We start from the raw sequence: 15,503 nt of genomic DNA, 5'->3' as shown, positions 1-15,503 counted from the left end.
GCAAGTAGGAGAACGGGTGGGGAGTCCCTGATGACACACGAAAAGGCGTCCCTCTTGTTGATATGGGACAAGAGAATGAGTCAAAGCCTGGAAGCGGTCAGGCGAGGGAAAGGCCTCCAGGCTCCATCTGGTTTCCAGGCACGATTCTGCTCCATCGTTCCAAAGAGAGAGAATTTCCTGAAGACACCCCGATGGGAAACCTGCTGCCTTCACTGGCAGCTTGGCCATCCTAGGCAGCACCCTTCATGGCCACCCTCAAGCAGCAGCCTCAGCCCGCCCCTGCTTTACCCTGATCCTGAGCCACGTGCCCCTCAGCCTTCAGGACACCCCTAATTTTGGGAGGTGTATCCAGCATTCAGGAAACGAACCCCTTCCCCCCCAAACTTACAAACCTCAGGGAAGACCGATCCCTGCCCGGAGGAAAGCCTTTGTGGGAAGGAGTCCCTGGTCTCAAGGGACTGAAGGCAAGGCGTGCTCCCCACTCTCTGCAGAGCGCCTGAGCTGAATAAACAGAAAAGCAGCATTTACACACCCAGTGCCTTTGGCGGGGCGGGCGGTGGGGTCTTATCATTATTAGAGCTGTGGCTGCAGGGGTTGGATTGCTGGTGGATTTGGACACTGCTTACTGGGATGTTACCCAAGACATCTGCCTTTCCGCACATGGAGCAGCCCGGCTCACGGCTGGAATTTCAAACACTTGTCCCAATCGCCCTGGTCATTGGTATGCTCGACACTTGGTCATCGACCTGACGCTGGGTTCTCATGCTCCGCTGTCCCCACCACAAACTGGCGGCCTTGAATACCACCAACACAGAGAAGAGCCCATGAAAAGGGGTTGTAGAGGTGGATCTGCTCTCGCCCTGCTCCCCAGGGGCCCAGCCGGAGGAGGCGAGGATGCTCAGAGGGGTGCTGGCCGCTTTCCCCAGGGTCCCGTGTTGTCAGCTGAATGCCCCCCGAATGTTTCCCCTCGGTGCAAACCAAGGCTGGAGCCCCCTGGAAACAAGTCTCCGGTGATCACGCTGGAGTGCAAATAGGGTTTTACATTTAAGGATGGAGTTAGATGGCACATGACCAGAGGGGCACATGAAGGAGAAACCCCTTTCTGAAACTGTCATTCAGCACATGCAAGTTCAAGTCCCTAACAAGGCTCTGTTTTCAGTCCCACCCTGACTCCCAGGCCTTTGCCCAAAAAAGGAAAAAGGGAAGCTTTAAATCAATCACCCTAAATCCTCTTTTATCCGTGGGATAATCAGTCCGGTATTTGTGCCTCTGCTGATGCGGTGGTGTTCTGGTGCCCCAGGCCCCCCTCTGGTTCCTGCCAGGGGTCACAGAGGTGGCCTCAAACATCTCCCCTCACACTGCCTCTCGTCTCTCCACCACAGACACACATTTGGAAGGAAAAAGCTTGAGGATCTTCTGAAATATAAGTAACTAGACAGGGTCATTGTGATAAGTAGGGAGACCCCAGCGTGCAATGAAGCCTCCTCAAACATTAAAACTTGGCTGAGGTCAGTGCTGAGTTTTCACCCTCAAGTCCCAGGTGGGAGGGGCTTCCTGGTAGAAACCGAGTCCCCTAAACACCAGCAGAGTTGGATCATTCAGGGTAAGTCAGCGTAAAAGCTGTCATTTGGATCCCAACGGTTCCATCTTCTAATTGTCACTGCCACTCATTGAGCAGTGACTAAATATTCCTCAAGAAATCCTTCCAATAACCCCTATAAGGTAACTCCTGATTCTTCCCTTTCCAGCGGGGGAAGCTAAGCCTCAGAGAGATTGAGTAACTTGCTCAAGGTCACACAGCAAGGAAGTGGTAAAGCCAGGATCAGGGCATCTGAGCCAGCGGCCTCGCTTGAAACCACTCCGACATCGTGCTGTTCACACGTGTCACCAAGGTGGCAGACTATCACCTCACTGGTCCCCTGGACCACTAGTTCCTCTTTCCTGGGGGGCTTGCAGTTCTCTTTGCCTTCCCTGAGGATTATGAGAGGTCTCCTGTTGCTGGGGTCCTGGCTGCTGGAAACAACTGAAAACCTTGGTGAAACGGGGAGGCAGGTGGCAGGGCAAGGGCGGGAATGTGGCAGGAAGTAAAGAACTAATCATGGAGAGGTTTCTGGGTGGCTCAGTCAGTTAAATGTCCAACTTCGGCTCAGGCCATGATCTTGCAGCACCCTGTATCGGGCTTTATGCTGACAGCTCAGAGCCTGGAGCCTGCTTCAGATTCTGTGTCTCCCTCTCCCTCTGACCCTCCCCCACTCACACTCTATCTCTCTCTCTCTCAAAAATAAATAAACACTCTCATCATGGAGCAGCTCTTGAGCCGTCTGACAGGCAGTGGGATCTGTCCAAAGCATCATGTGAAAAAGGGAGGTGACCATGGGGCTGATGTGCTTGGGAATAGCGTATTCATTCTTCCGGGGTCTCTTTTAGGCAAGAGTCTCAAAAGGTGGTTTGCCCAATCACAAGGTAGGCATGACTCATCCCATAGACCTCACATCTGCATCCAAACTCCTCAGCCCCACAGGGTTTTCCTTCTATCCTTGTCATACTCGACTTTGCTTGCCAGTCAGAATCCCCTATTTTGGCCCCAGATCCTCACTGAGTAGGAGTTAGCCCAGCTTGAGGTCCCCGTGATTAACCCGGTTTCAGTGCAGGTGGTGGCAGCCAGGGACCATCTGCCAGAGATAGTGGCAGGCCGCAGGCTTGCTCAGTGCTTTCGTCCCCCGAGATCTCCAGGAGCAGAGCTCCAACACAAGTCGTTGTACTTGAAAAAGCCACGGGAGCCCATGACGTGCTGGTGGACAAGGCTGCAGTGAATGCACATCTCCGTGGGCGTCCTCTCCTTCTGGGGAGGCTTGAGCAGCAGCGACTTGGGCAAGATCTTGCCTGCAAATACCTTCTTGTGGTCTGAGACCTAGATTTAGAAGCGTTTGATGAAGCCACCCAGGAAGCATCTGCCTGACTGCAAGGGTCCACTAGGAACTCCCGGATCTTCTTTACCAGGTAGGCTGCGGCCAGGGCCCCAGGAGCCAAAACTGCTGGGCCCCTGGCTTCCCTGGGTTGGCTGGGGCCAGCTTCCCTGCAGTAGCCCCTGCACTCCTGTTCGTGGAGTTGCTCAGCAGACCTAATAGGCTCTGAGCTGAGGCGTGGCACTGTTCCGCAGGGCCCTGATTCAAACACGGCTGGGGAGGGGGGCAGGGGGACATTACAGAAGCCTCTTTTTTTTTTTTTCTATAATTGAGGAGGGAGTGGCTCAGGTTCTCCAGGTGCCCTAGGCTGTCCCACGCTGTGCCCCACACCCCACTCCTCCCGGGATCCCAGTCCTGGACTGAGTTATTTTTCCTGGGGCAGAGGGGAAGTAGAGGCAGGCATTGGTAGGGAAGGTAGTCTTATCTGACTAAGTCTGGTAAAAATGCTCAGGCCCCCAGCCCCTGAGAGCAAAGTGCCCCAGCGCCGTGTGCCCAGTGATTTCCAGGCTGGCGGGGGCTGTTTTTCCTCCAAACTCTTGGCCAGCCCTGCATCTCAGCTGAGGGCTGCGGTTCAGGGAATGTTTTGACTTGAAATACTCAAGCCCATGGTGGTAGCTGGAGTTGTGAGACCCTTCTGTGCTAAAAGGAAAAATGAATGGTCTGTTTAGGAGCTGCAAACAATTCACAGTATAAAGAACAGGCAACAATTGTGCCGCTGAGCTGCGGCTTTCTGAGGGTCCTCCCCAGGGGAGCTGGCTGTGCAGCCAGGCCCTCGTGGTCTGGGCTCCGGGTATTCCACTTGGAAGACCGCCCACTAGCGGTGGCAATGCTGCCAGAAGATGGGGTCTCCGCCCTGGCTTTCTCAGCGCCTCCCCTCCACCGGTTCCCAGAACACTCTCTTCCTGGGGCCTGCGGTGTTCTTGGGCTGTGAGTAAGATGCTTTTCCAAAACCACTTGAACTTGGCTCTGGACAAACAAGGGAAGGGTGGCTGTTTGGAAATGCCTGAAACAGCTGGTGTTGGGCCTGGATTGTGAGTTTGTAGCTCACCGTCGCGACACACAGGTCTCCTGAAGGAGGAAGCTGGTTTTCCTCTCAGGACAAAATGGTGGTCCCTGGAGCCTCGGGGACATTCCAGGGTGGTGTTCCTATCATCGCAGCGATGCTTCATTTCACTGCATCCTAGGATCAGAAGAGAAGGTAAGAATCACAGCCTCAGCCTAGTTGAAACTGACCAGTTTACTGAAATGCCAAAGCTTGTTTCAAAAATCAGTGGCAGTTAGGAATAGTATTCATCTAATTTACCAAAATGAATACCTACATAGGTACAAGTAATCTCAGTCAAAATCCTGACAGGCTTTTGTATAGAAATTCACAAACTGATTATAAAATTTCTATAGAAATGCAAAGGATTAGGGCGCCTGGGTGGCTCAGTTGGTTAAGTGTCCAACTTCAGCTCAGGTCCTGATCTCACAGTTGGGGAGTTCAAGCCCTACATCAGGTTCTGTACCGACAGCTTGGAGCCTAGAGCTTGCTTCAGATTCTATGTCTTCCTCTTTCTCTGCCCCTCCCCAGCTCGCTCGCTCTCTCTCTCTCTCTCTCTCTCTCTCTCTCTTCTCTCAAGTATAAATAAACAATAAAAAAATTAGAAATGCAAAGGATCTAGGGAAAACAATTTCGAAAAAGAACAAAGTTGTTTTTCAACTAACACTACCTGATTTGAGGGCTTAACGTAATGCTATAAAAATAGACAATGTGGTCCTGGACACACACAGAGTGTAGACACAGAAATATAGATCAATGCAACAGAGTAAGAGTCCAGCTATGGGTCCACACACCTATGGCTAAAAAGGACCTCCAAATTCATAAGATGAACTTTGACCCTCACTGCAGACCACACACAAAAATGAACTTGAAATGGGTCCTAGTACTAAATGTAAGAAAATTGTAAAGCTTCTGAAAGAAAAATAGAGGATAAAGCCTTTACAGCTTTGGATTAAGTAAAGATATTTAGCTAGAACACAAAAATCATGTATCATCAAAACAAAAAATGGATAGACTTCATCAAAAATTTTAAACCCTGCTCTTCAAAAGACAGTGTTAAGAAAAGTGAAAAGATAAAGCACAGACTGCAATAAACTATATGTAAAGCACCTATCTGCTAAGTCTGTATATAATACATGTACACATTTGATAAATATGTTCAGCACATTAGTCATTAAGAAAATACAAATTAAAACCACAATGAAATACTACTACATATCCACTAAAATGGCTAAAACTAAAATAAATAAATAAATAAAGTAAAATAAATCGACAATGCCAAGTGTTGACAAGAATGTGGAGCAACGGGAGCTTCCAAACAGCCAGTGGGGGTGCCAAATGGTGTGGCACACACTTCGCAGAATTTTGTAAAGATAAGCACCCATTTACCATTTCACTCAGCAATCCCATTCATGGGTATTTATACAAGAGAAAGGAAGACTTATCCTCTTAATGCTCATAGAAGCTCTATTCAAATGACTGAAAAGTAAAAACTACTCAAATGCCCATCAACTGGCAAACAGTTTAACATATGGTGTTCTATCCATCTGATGGAATGCTACTTGGATAACTACTGATAAACACAGCAACATGGGTGAATCCAATTGAAAGACACAGCAACCCAGGGAACCTGTCTGACACCCAGAGCCGGCCCTTCTGCCAGCCTCCAGGACCCTTGGCCCGAACTCCACCACCATCTAGACCATAAATCTTAGGAAATTAGGAATGGCTCCCTCTCATCCTTGAAGAATCTGCACTTTTTCTCAGTAGATGTTGAACTGATTCAAGTAATTACGGTAACAAGATTTCAGGAGGCAGGAGAGACCTACTTCAAATATTCAGCTGGGGTGTCTGGGTGGCTTTAAGGATCCAACTTCTGTTCTGGTCACCATCTCAAGGTTCAGAAGTTTGAGCCCCACATTGGGTTCTGTGCTGACAGTGCAGAGTCTGCTTGGGGTTTTCTGTCTCCCTCTCTCTGCCCCTCCCCTGCTCATGCTATCTCTATCTCTGTCTCTGTCTCTCTCTCTCTCAAAAATAAATAAACATTTTAAATAAATAAATAAATATTCAGCTATTTTCCAGGGCAAGTTTATATCACTGACTTTTATAAATGGTGAATGTGATCATAATAACGGATCTTTCCCCCACCCATCATGCCCTGGGTGTGTGTGAGTGCAGGGCCCAGTGACAAGTGCCAAGGATGCCAAGGGTGCCTCCCGGCCCTTGCTCTCAGGCAGGTCTCAGAGGACGTATTGCAGTGAACGCTTTCTTAGCCTACGCACAAATTCATCCTACAAATATTATTGAGCACCTACCATAAAACCAAAAGTTGAATTTTAAAATGTTTTCTCTACAACAGACTTATAGTCAAATCCTAGAGCATGCTGACCTTTGACTGATTAGAACAAATAATTAAGAAAATGTTGCTCACTTAACTTGGATAATGGCAAGACCTGGGTTGTTTTGCTTGACTGACTCATGAGGCAGGTTTGGGATTTTTATCACTGCTGTTCTCAGTCATTTCAAAAATACCGAATCTATTGATCAGCACAGAATCTCATCTTCTTCACAAAGCACATTTTTCTGTCTCATTCAGAATGTCAATTATTTGAATCATTATTTGGGAAGAATGAAGTGTTTGTAAGTGAAGTACTTTATAATCCATCCCAATTTATAATTCTTGGGCCAAAACACTGATTATTTCTAATTGATCCTGAAGGCTACAGAATGGGAAATCATTGCTCCTTCAGGTTATTTGGGGCCCTCTTGACCTTGATGGGGAATGTTTCAAGGTGGGGACTCTGAGCCGGGAACTTTGCTGTTTTATATTCGTTGAGTGCCGTGATGAGATGCAGAGAAATCACAGTTGCTGACACCCAAGCCCTTCACAGTGGTGTGGGATTCTGTGCCTCTTCTGAGCATGTCCATCTGCCCCTCCGCCATCTCCAACGATCCTGCACCAGAGTACAACAGGTGCAAAACAGAGGGCACAAGAAGGAAATGTACTCACAGTCAACTGCTAGTTGGTAAAGCTTGAATTTAGAACCCAAGACTTCTAACCTCTCATCTCCAAGTTCTCCTTCAGCATGATTCTCCTCTGCCTCTTCTTCACCTCCAGCCACATTCACAGCCTCCTTGTCCAGGGACTAAAACCAAGCCCAACTCTTCCTCACCCCTAGCTCCCAAGGCCACTTGGTGGCACCATGACCTTGACTACCAGCCACTTTGGGCCTTTCACTCTTGCTTCCCACAGTATCTGGAGTTGGTGCTCTGACTTCCTGGCCCCTGCTCTATTTGCAGAGAAAGTTTTTTCCTTAACTCAAACCTGACCGTCTGAATGTCTGACTCCCTGAGGGATCATCTAACACAGCCAAGCCTTTGTTTGATTGTGGAGGCTGCCTCCCCTCACAGGTATCTGCGCTCTGTCTGGGGCCCCCCACCTGCAGTCTCCCTCCGCCTGCACACAATGGAAGACCTGTGTCTTTTACCACCGTGAGGATGTCAGGGTGGAGGCCAGGGCCGGCTGCCAACCCTTGGTGCTGCGGAAGCCTTCCCAGCCTGGCTGGTGAGCCTGACAAGGTCAGCAGCTGGCTTGGTCCTGAGTCACAGAGGGGAGATCCAGCTAGATCACTGGCTTGGGGAAAAGGTGACCTGACTTTTCCCTAAACCCCCCATCATGTCCAGCAGAATCCTGCCCCTCAGAGATCATGGCTTTCTTTGACTGCCTCAAGAGGCCAAGGCCTGACATGGCAACCAAAAACTTGCTAACTTGGGAAGAATCTTCCATCATCTTCTTCATCATTTTTCCAAAGAGTCTGATACAAACCATCCATCCATCCATCCATCCATTTTTAATTTATTCTTTCATTCATAAAAATACCTACTGGGCTCTTCCTATGTTCCTGGCGAGTTAATGAAGCTTGAGCTGCCTTTTCAGGGCTGCACGTTCACCGGGCCTCTAAGCCCATCGTAAATGCTTCCTTAAACAAGACGCCGCTCCTACTGTTTCTATTTCAATTCCAGCTGGTAGTACACAGACCCCTCGAGGGCCCGCCGCTCACTGCTGTCTGTGCCGTTCTGGCCTCCCGGGTGACTGGCACAGGGGCTTCCTCTGTTAGCGCTGCTGCAGACTGGAAGGTCAACCCCAGAATCAGAGCTTCCCATCCTCCACCCCTCACTCAGACCGCCGCCCCCACTCCACCTCCCCACCTGCCACTTTTCCAAGCCCATCCCTTCCCACAGGACATCTCTGCCCTCACTCACTGCATACTTCGCCAGCAACCCATTCTGTCTGGGTCCTACTACTGAGGCCTCTGAGCATGATAGCAAGATTCATCTTCCTACCAAAACACTGTGATGGTGCCTCACGCAGACTCTAACATGCTTTCTTGGTCCAGTGCTCTGAGGCTGGTTTTCAGTCATTTATCAAGTATTTTTTGAGTACCTATCATATTCCAATGACTCTGAAAGACCCTGAGGATATAACAGTGAGAAAAATAAAACTGCAGCCTAAATGGAAAGACAAAAACAGGCAAGGAAGACAGGCTGTGCAACTGGCATTGCCTCAGGAGTGTTTCATGGGTGCTGGAGCACCGAGGCCGGCCCTGGAGGGATTTGTTAGGAAAGGTTTCCTGGAGGCGGGGCAGGGAACCTAAACAAAAACTCAGTTGCCTGCATCCAAGGTCTATTCTTGTGCTCCAAGCTAAGAGTGTTTACTTTGACTTCGCCTCTCCTGCACCTTGTCTCCCCATGTTCCTCCTTCCTCCTCTATTGTGAATTGTTTGTCCATGTGTGGAACTCAAATCCCCAACTAAATGATGAATTCCAGCAGGGCAGGACGGGCAGTCTTTGAGCCAAGTCCAGCCATGTGGTCTGTACTACATTGGTCCACATGGTAAATTTTAAATGTTTGAATGAGGGACACTGGCAGAGACTGGCCGTATTACAGAGGGACAATGGCTGTAAGTCTTCCCACCAATCAGAGACACCCACAAGAGGAACTGAGGTGGGCCGCCTCTGAGTCTGGACCTTAATAATGCTGCACACACTCTCTTCCACACCTTCTTCCCTCTCTTCTCCTTGCTGACACCCAGATGGGGCTGTGGCCTTGGCTTGACCATGACCTGCCAAAGAAATCAACATCCTGGTTCCTTAAGACAATTGTATTGTTGGCTCCCTTTGTTGGAACAGACTATCCTTACCCTAACTAATGCAACTGCCAACATGTCAGCTTTCCAGCTTCCAGTAGGGGAAAAAATTTATAGCAACAGGGTGCCTGCAGTCCTGTAAGACAACAGTCAGCAGGAGCTAAGTCCCAGTTTGTGACAGATCCCACAGGGCCCCCGCAGGATCCTTGCGCTCTTGCTTTTCCAACCCTTCACTCTTCCCATGAGCTGCCTGATGCTTGCAGACAGCTGTGTTCTCAGAAACAATTGAGCCTCAGAGTGTCTAATACCCAACAATCCACCTGCTTGGCTCTTCTCTCAAGAGCTTTGCTATTTGAAATCCTAAACCAGTAATCTGAAGCCTAGTTTAGGACCTGGATCAAAACCAAGGACTCTTGCCTAAAACAAATATTCCATGTGTCCCCTTTATATTCCTGATATTAAACTAATATTACCCACCTTACACATAATTGTAAAACTCAGTATAATGCCCTAATGACAGTACAGAGGAGAAATAAGATGAAAATCACCTACAATAATAGCATGTGTTTCAATACATAAAGGTTTGGTGCAACTACTTTAGGAGCCAGCACGAAGTATCAGATGCTCCCTGGGCAGGAACAGAAGCTCCCATGAATCGGGCGTCCGTGAATGCAGACCGGTACAGGTACGTGAGTCTGGTAATTCATTCCCACAGGGTGCATTGCTATCAAGGAGGTGATTTTTCTAAAAGGTGAACAGCTCTTGGTAAAGCCCCGCCTCCCTCCAAATTCAGTCTTTCCTTGATTTCCACAATAGTTGCATTCCTGGAAAACTTTGTGCATTTGAAAATGTGCAATGAACGCTTTATCAGTAAAAGAGAATTCCAGTTTAGGCTCCCATCATCCCAAACACATTCTCGACTCAAACACACACAACAGGCCAACAACAGTCATGCAGGACAGAGGGTAGTTCTTGGTTGGGTACACTGTCCAGAGCCTTCCAGCCTGTCTAGCATCTCTGCCCTTTCCCCCATTGAACACTGAGAGCACCCCAACCCGGCCACTAAGACAACGAAACACACCCACACATTTCCACACAGTTCCCTTCCAGCAGATGCTTCTTCCCTCATGAGGACCATTGCCTCAATCCAGGAAGGCGCACAGAGAGCTGAAGGCGATATTAAAGCTTTTTCTGAAGATGACTCGAGTTTTTCCTCATAGCTTGCTGAAAGTGAGACATCACCTCATCTTGATGTCCTGCAACTATCTAGACTTATGAGACATTTGTTCAGGGAAGGAATTGGCAGGGGTCAGAAAAGACTGTGGGGCCCTCCCAATTGAGGGCGCTCACTTTTCCCTGTGGTTCTCGGGGTGAGGACTTACCTCCCAGCTTCTGTTTTTAAAAAGGACATATAAATAAAGCCAGAGGCTGAACTGAAAGCCATTCCTCCCATCCCGCTCATCTCCTGCCTAATAATAGCTTCTTGGAATGAGTCTCATGGAGACGTCGGCTGACTGCTCCTGAGGGTGCGTGCACCTAAAATGGTTCTCGTGCCATTTTTCCATGTTGCTGTGATGCCAGGTATCCAATATGGACACTGTTTCTCAAAAGACATGCTTGTAAATCAGGGTTCACCTGGGCTGAGGTGGGGCCCAAAACACCAGGCGGCACCCCCCACGAATCTAGGAAACTGAAGGGCTTGAGTGCTTGGTTCCTCTGGATCCTTCCAAAGAGACCAGCCTCTCAGCTTCCTCTGCTTGAAGAAATCCTCATTTTCTCCCCAAAGCTCTGTGTTGTGTGAACTCCCACATGGCTCCCCAAATGGCCTTGTAGACATGCGCTGCTGTGCTTACAGATGTGTGTAATGAAGGGACAATGACAGAGAGAGCGAGCCAGATGTTCTTCCTGTCAAGACCCCAGGGCCAGGCTGCTTCTTCTTGGCCCCCAGGTCTTATCCCCCCCCCCTCCCTGGGCCAGCGTCTCACCTTCCTCATTTCATGCTATCCTACCACCTCGTTTCCTCTTCAGTCCTAGACCATTTTTAACTGTCCGATCGGGAAGGATCTGACCTGACAGAACAATTAAATATTAATACCATGATTGAAGAGTCTGTGCTCAAATCAATTAAAAATAAGATGTGAGGAGCTGAGACAGTTTCAATCTATTTTTTCGTCCTGTCAGGAAAGCGCTTCCTGTGGAGCCCAGACACCCAGGGCTCTGGGGCGGGGATTGACCCCAGAAGGTGCCCATACATTCTGCCAGTCACTACCCACCTCGGACGGGGACTGGTGCAGGGGGTGATGTAGCCCTTCTCCTACCTTGAGGGGCAGGGACCCCAAGCACAGACCCCCTCCTCCAACAGTCTTCCCCAGGACCAGCTGTGTTTCTCTTTGGGCTCCCATTGTGTGCTAGCTCATATCTGATGTTTGTAATTCTTGTTTGTTGTGTTTGTGCTGCATCCTAGAATGTGAGGGCATACACTGAGGGCAGGAACCATCCTCCTTGTCTTTCCACACAAATCCCCACCCAGTTTCTGGAAACTGGTACGCAAGGCAAAAATGTACAAGGAATCAACAGGGCAATGAAATCTGCCACTTTGTTATACTTCCTTGTTTACAGTGGGAATCTGGAATTGGTGGCTTAATTCTTCTACCCTTTCCAAGTCCGCTCGAGGTGGCATCTGGGTGACAACATAAGCACACCTCGAGAAAGTGCAGGACAAATGAGACTTTATTTCTATAAAGAAGCAAGGTGAGCAGCTACTCCCAGGCCCCTGAGATGAGCTGATTACCCACTATCAGCAGGTCAGAATTTAGCTCTGAGCTTTCTGGAAGCCCAGGCTGAAAGGGAGACAAAGTAAGTTACTGTCTTGACAAAAAGGACACAAATTGGTCAGCAGAGACAAACTTTTCCTGAAACCCTGCAACTCAACCGAGATTTGTTATGTGAACCCTTACACAGAAATCTTCAAGTGTCATTTTGCTGTTCCTGATAGAAGCCACACTCATCCCTGCCACAGAACTTGTGCCTCTGCCTGGAATGTTGGCACGGAGCTTCTCAACACACATCTCTCTGTTCAAGTGTCCCCTCAGAGCAGCCCTCCCTGCCTCTTCTCCCCCAGGGTCTCCCTGGGCCCAGCGCCACACTCTCTTTTTTATTTCTCTGCATTGCACTTACTCTCTGGAACCATTTTATATATTTGCTTGCTTACTTGCTTTCTGTTTTCTCTCACAAGACTATAAGATTCATGAAGGCAGGGATTTTGTCTCTGTTCTTCATTGCTGTACCCCAAGCCCCTCAAGTAGCACTGAGTACCTAGCCAGCATTAAATATGTATTGGCCAAATTGTCATTCAAAGACATATTCTCAGAAACATTGTTTTAAAAGGAGATTCTTATGGGTGATACATGAGGTAACATGTTCTAGGCTCTTTACTTTCTTAGAACAATTTAATACAGGGACAAAACATTAAGGGTCTATAAATGGTTAACATTAGCAACTTCTTAGGTCCATCATCTGCCTCAAACATCAATGGGCCCAAATGGACTTTGACAAATCTTCACTCGAGGTCAGTTCTTTTTTTCCACATGTATATATTTTTTATAGAAAAGCTCCCACACTGTGGCCCAGGCTGGAGTGCAGTGACTCTTCACAAGCACGATCTCACGACTGATTAGCACAGGAGTTTGGACCTGCTCTGTTTCCAGTGTGGACTGGCACCCCCCTCCTTAGGCAACACGGTGGTCATATGCTCCTAGAAGGTCACCATATTGATGCCAATCTTAGCGTGGTCACCCGATTGACAGAGCACACTATAGCCCAGAGCCACTGAGCTCAAGCGATCCTCTTGCCTCAACCTCCCAAGTAGTTGAGACTACAGGTGCCCACGACCACACCCAGGGTCCGCTCCTAATTGGCCTTCCCAGCAAGTATTCTAATACAGCTTGTCAAGTTTATCTAAAATGAGGGCCTTCTGGGCTACCAGACAATGAGGCAAACTCCTATTCACCAGGAAACATTTAAGAGCTGGACTCACAGGGTGCCTGGGTGGCTCAGGTGTTAAGCATCTGACTTCAGCTCAGGTCATGATCTCATGGTTCATGGGTTTGTGAGTTCAAGTCCCACATCAGGTGAGCTTGAGCCCCACTTCCAGTGAGCACGAAGCCACATCTGGTGAGCATGAGCCCTGCTTTGGGTGAGCCCCATTTCTCTCTCTCTCTCTGACCCTCATTCACTTGCACCTTCTCTTTTTCATAGATAGATAGATAGATAGATAGATAGATAAATTTTTTTAAGAGTGAACTTACAATCTCATCTGCAAAAAGTCAAGCATCTTCAGCAGAAACGTAGGCTGCAGGAACAGCTACAGGCAGACCCAGTATATCCTGTAGAGGAGAATCTTTAACTGTTGTCAAGGGCTCACACAGGGCCTGGGGCAAAGTCCTCAAATTTTACATCATCTTCCTCCTCAGTTATCTGTTGTTATATAATAAATTACCTCTCCAAAACTTAGCTTCAAATGACAAGCATTTATTAGCTCACAGTTTCCGTGCATTGGGAATTTGGGAGCAGCTTAGATGGGTGGTTCCCGTTCAAGGGGACTCTGATGGGCTTGCAGTGAAGACATTGACTGGGGAGCCTCAGTTCTTTACCACAAGGTCGCTCCATAGGGCCACTTGAAGGTCTTTGCGACATGCTAGCTGGCTTCTTGTAGAACAAGTGGTCCAAGAGAGAGAACAAAAAGGAAGTCCTAATACCTTCTATGACCTCATCTTGTCACACACTTTTACTTCCACCATATTTTATTTGTTGGTTGTAAGTCACTAAGTTCAGGCCATACTCAAGTTAAGAGGAGTTAAGCTCCACCTCTTACAAATAGGAGAATCAAACCACTGTACCATCTGACGTGGACAAAATAGCCTCCGCAGGAGAAATATGTATCACAACCATTACCAACCAGAGAAGTTCTTGATTGTGTGAGGGGGGGCACAATGTAAGAATAAATCATGGACAATAATTAGACCTTCCAGGACTTAAATCACCAACCCACCACTTACCAGTTGGTGTATTTAAATTTGAGAAAGACACTTACCTTTTCAGAACTTTAGTTTTCTTTTGTTTAAAATGGAGATAATGTTATCCAATGTGCTGACATGCTATGAGAAGTAGAGAAAATGCATGCCAGTCTTTTTCTGGGCACACAGTCAATATTCATGACATGACAGGTGTTATTAAATTATGCTGAGACACTTCTGTGAATCTTTGATTTTTGAAGAATTATGAATTGGTATATCATATGGTATAGAAAATGGATAAACTGACTGCTTAAAAAGAATTACTTGAGGTATACTACATATTTGGTACTAAATGCTTATTCAATACAGTGATTTTGGTTTGATACACAGCTCATCCTTCTGGGATATTTATGTGTGTGTGTGTGTGTGTGTGTGTGTGTGTGTGTGTGTGTGCCCTGCCTAATTCTCCAAAGACTCAGAAGGGCTTACAAAAATATCAATTACAAAATGAAGACATTAAAAACACAATTTTAAAAATGCAACCAAAAACTCAGTCATATGAAAAGTACAGGTCAAAAAAGGGGGGAAGAAGCTAAATTAAGGGGGTGAAATAAGATTAATCGAGGCAAAAATTTGGCTCCAAGCCAAAATGAAGAAAGAACCATCATCAAGGTCACAAGAAGATACAAATAGTCTTCCTAGAACTTGATTCTGAAAGGAATGTCTCATGAGGAAGTCATCATATAGCACAAAGGGACGAAGGACCATCCTTACGGGAGGTGTCTAGCTACTTATATAAACCTAGCATCTCACAAACATGCAAGGGCATGACCTCAAGACATCACTCAATAATGGCAACCCTACAGGGGCCAAACTGCTTGGTACATCTGGAGGAATTAATGGAAGGTGGCCTACATGTCTTCTAGCAATACTTAGCCAGTGTTCAGATTAAATGGTAATAACCATAATGTGAGTTTTTTGAACACCTGCTAGGGACCATAGGGTCTTTATAAGACCATATGAAACAGGTAGTGTTTAGCCTCCCTTTGCTGTTGGGGAAGCTGACACACAGATACTGGCTAACACAGATAGTGAACAGGAGAATCAGGATCTAAACCTGGGCAATCCAGAGCCTGCCCTCCAAGACACCTCACCATGGAGCTTGGAATACTAGGGACCAAGTTGAGAACAGGTATCGGTAAGGAAACCTGGAAGACCCAGGGAAGGCCCTCCAGTGAGGACTGTGGCCAAGAGGCCTTGGACAGTAGCTCACACAGTGTGGTTTGAGGGACTGTAGGATAATAACCAGCATTAACAAGGAGGAGACCCAAGA

At 47.6% G+C, this 15,503-nt stretch overlaps 1 long non-coding RNA gene and 1 pseudogene across 1 annotated transcript; both read right to left on the bottom strand.

Annotated features, from left to right (window-relative positions):
- Positions 1-1,757: 1,757 nt before the first annotated feature.
- On the bottom strand, positions 1,758-3,203 carry LOC115287092 (annotated as a pseudogene).
- A 336-nt stretch (positions 3,204-3,539) lies between these two features.
- LOC115288152 lies at positions 3,540-13,529 on the bottom strand. The gene is made up of 3 exons (XR_003906832.1): positions 13,463-13,529; positions 4,015-4,146; positions 3,540-3,600 (listed from the first exon to the last, which is right to left on the bottom strand). It is a non-coding gene; the product is annotated as an uncharacterized LOC115288152 (long non-coding RNA).
- Between the last annotated feature and the right edge of the window lie 1,974 nt (positions 13,530-15,503).

The sequence above is a fragment of the Suricata suricatta genome, chromosome 3 (assembly GCF_006229205.1).
Source record: "Suricata suricatta isolate VVHF042 chromosome 3, meerkat_22Aug2017_6uvM2_HiC, whole genome shotgun sequence".
In the NCBI taxonomy this organism is placed as follows: domain Eukaryota; kingdom Metazoa; phylum Chordata; class Mammalia; order Carnivora; family Herpestidae; genus Suricata; species Suricata suricatta.
This window is presented reverse-complemented; position numbering and strand designations above follow the sequence as displayed.